Below are 3,842 nucleotides of genomic sequence, written 5' to 3' on the forward strand. Positions count from 1 at the left end.
ATTTGCTATGTCAGTTGTTTATCCAAATATCAAGTAATGGATGTCAAGTTGGATTTAATGTTGATTTCCAAGACGGAAATTAAATATCCATTTACCGAGTTAGGTTTATGGTGCATAACGTGATCCATTTGTCTTAGAAAAAGTGTTTCGTAAATGCAAAGTGTGAAATGTGGACTCATCAATCTGATCTGTCCTGTATTCGGGTTAACCGAAGTCGGGATCGTCCTAGACGAGTGCTGGAAAGGAAACAGGACCTGCATCAGTCAACCTATTGAGGCACAAGCTATAGGGCGATGCAAGGGAACCTGCCCAGATTTGAAAACTGGAAATTAGAGGGCCTGTTTAGGCGCGAGGCAGGCGACAACCCAAAGGGGTGTCTCTTGGTTGCTGAAAACGTTTGTAAAATCATTTGTAAAAGGGTGTTGTTTGTTGAAAAAGGTCGTTGAGACCGCTTTTGTGCTAATATGAAGAACAGAGCTTGAATAATCATCATTGCGTTGATAATATTCGATGTTGAGTTCGGTTTTGCAAGCTTGACACGAATAGTTTTGTAAGAAAAGATGCAAAAATGTTTGATATGAACTAAATATGTTAAGTTCATTGTTTTGTAAATAAAGTGTAAAAAGATGTTTGATATGAACTAATTATATTAAGCTTATTGCTTTGTAATTAGTCAACGTTCATCATCGTACTCGGATTAAACCGACATGGTATGTAGAACAAGGATGATTATGCATGCATGACTAATATGGTTGTTTTGAAAATGTAAACAAATAAATAAAAGGTTTTAAAATACTCTTTAAAATGTAATTAACTAAATATTATCACCGAAACACGGATTAAACCATCATGGTATAAGGAACCAAAGGTGAACATAATTTATGGTTAAAAGATTCATCATAAAAATGATTTGAAACGGTAAAAATCGATTGTAAAATGAAATGAAAATGGAAAGAATGAACTCAAACACATTTGAGTTCTGACCTGGGCAGCCAGTATAGGCGCGAGCCACCTCGTTGTGACTAGGGGCTTCTGCTTCAGCTCAAAACTCAGTTTTGGCTCATTCAAACCGTATTTTGGACCATGTTTTAGCATGTTAAGGTCATAAAAACAGATAAAAGAACATGAAAGAAGAGGATTAATTACACCCTCATACATACATGCTAGGTTGTTGACGAGAAATCGACGGAAGTGTAACAACTTGTTAGGTCAAACTCAGTTTAAAACCGTTTTTGTAAAGTAAGGAGTGTTGCTTTGTTTAGTGATGGTGGAGTTGGTCGAAGTGGTCGGTCAAGTGATTTAATGCACGATGACGGTACCAAACAATGTGTAAAGCTCGTATTTTCTATCGGTAGGTCGAAAATACGTGTCGTTTGTTGACTCGGGAAGTCGAGGGATAGAATTTTAAGGGAGAAAAGAGGGGGCGGACGCTTGCGTGCGTTCAAATGGTGATATTTGAGGGGTATTTATAGAGGATTGTGTGGTTGTGTGTATTCTTAGCGACGTGGCCGTATAGGCTACTCGAAGAGGCGCGAGCATGTTCGCGGGTCTTGGAGCTGTGTGGACATGGGCCACGGGGGCGCTTGGGAAACAAGCGTTTGCATTTGTGGAGTCGCCACCAATTTATTGTAGAAAATTGGAAACCGTTCGAATACCTCGTGCCATGTCAAGACAGAAAGTAATGACATGAACACTAAGCACTCGTAACCCTTAACATTCTATGTCTAGAATGACTCTCGTGGATGCCAATGAACACGGATGTTCACAGAGATCTGGAGTAAGGGGTGAGGGTACGTATTAGGAAGTTCTTTTGATCGAGCACCTAATCCCGCCCGCCTCGATAGCGGCCTCTACTAATGATTAGGGAAAATTGTCCATACTCGATATATTGTCGATTTATATGCATGCAATGCAACATTCATTAGATTAGTCCTAGCATGTGAGAATTAACTACGTCGGTGAACAATTAATTTAGCATACAAATTGGGGTCGAAGTAGGGATTAAGATTCAATTACATGTGGAAGCATACAAATAATTCGATAAAAGAAATACAATAATAAATACAATAATTACAACGGATTAATGATTTATGTCGAAAATACCTTTAAAAACGGATAATTTGAGAAAGAATAAACAAATTAACGAACAGGAATTAGGCGATAATACGAATAATAGCAGATTAAATACGTAATTAATTAAACTAGGTCAAGGCAGAACGGGAGTTCAGAGACAGAAATCAACCTGGAACAAGCGCAGCAGTCGCTGCGTCTGTTTCTTGGCTCAGTTCTGGCTGTGAAGCCGGAATTGCGAATTGTTAATGCTCGTTGGTGATTTTAATGATTGATTACGAATAATTGACTCGGATGAAAGTGATTTACATATTATTTACATGCGATTGGGTCATAAAAGCAATAAACATGGATGAAAACTAATTAAAAAGAATTATTTACAAGGTTAAAAGGATTAATAAACAAATTAAGAAACTAACTAATTAATTAGGTTAAACATGATGAATTAATGATGGAACTAATGACGAATATGATAATAAACAGGTGGAAATATATCAAAGATCGAATTCCAGAAATTCAACATGAATGAATCGAATCCCTACAACCCGGATTGATTTTAATGACGAAAACCCGCAAATATTGGATTATAAGGGATTTAAGTCGGGAATTAACGATGAATTATATACTAACAGTGATTAACAATATGTTGAATTATTAGAATTATCATGCTTAAGTCGTCATATGAACAATGAACAATAAACGAAAGAAAATAACAAAACAAACGAATTGACAGAAGACGAAGGAAGAAGAAAGGAAGCAGGAACTACGGCAGCCTCACGAAGAGGCGCAACAGGTACTGCGTCCCTTTGAAAAGGCGCAGCAGTTGCTGCATCCTTTCTCGACGGTTGTTCTCTGATAATCCGTAAAAAGGGTTTTAAACATGGTTTTACAAATCGGTTTTTAGAAGTACTTTCGACATAAACCTTACATTAATGATTATAAAAAGTAAATAACAATAAACAAAGAAGGATTTACACCCTCAGACTTACATGTTTGACGAAACGAGATGAACTAAGTTTATGTTTAGTGATGCTCGACTCGAATGTAACGAAAGTGCCCTCGTAAGAGGAAAACGATTAAGATTGATTAATGTTGATTGATGTGGAGTTGGTCAAATTGGTCGGTCATGCAAAACGAGGCTGGTACTCAGAAGGATCCGAGCTTACGTGGTCGAAAGTTCAAGCACGTAGGCGCCAATAAGCAAGAGCGTGGTCTAGAATGCAAAGGGAGAAGAGAAGGGCGGACACTCGCGTGAGAAATATGAGGAGCGAAGGCTCCTATTTATACTAATCACGTGGAGGAATTAGGGTTTTCGGAGAGACTTTGGAAGTGAATCTCGAAAAGATATGAAAAGATACGAAAAATACGCAGAAAAGGACTTGGGAAGAGGCGCAAGCGAGTAATCGCGTCCCTTGGAAGAGGCGCAGCCAGCCTGGGCCGCGTCTGTTCCTGTGTGGTTTCCTCATGCGGAAGAAAGATTTCCGTGTTTAGTTTATGGAATAACGGATTAATCTTATTTTCCTTAATATTTTGTGTGAATATTACGGGAAATTCTTTACCAAAGATTAAAGATTGTGAAATATGGAATAGAAATATCCGGAACATTCCAGAACATTCTGACTCGGGATTTAGCGGTTATCAGAAAATGAAGACGGTTTTAGGCCCGGACTCCAAATGTACTCTAATTACTGTCAAAACGACCGTATCGGCGCGTAGATGACAATTAAGAGGTAGACACCAGTGTTTGAGCAATCACTTGACGATAAACTAAC

The sequence above is a fragment of the Silene latifolia genome, chromosome 4 (genome assembly GCF_048544455.1).
Source record: "Silene latifolia isolate original U9 population chromosome 4, ASM4854445v1, whole genome shotgun sequence".
NCBI classification, from domain to species: domain Eukaryota; kingdom Viridiplantae; phylum Streptophyta; class Magnoliopsida; order Caryophyllales; family Caryophyllaceae; genus Silene; species Silene latifolia.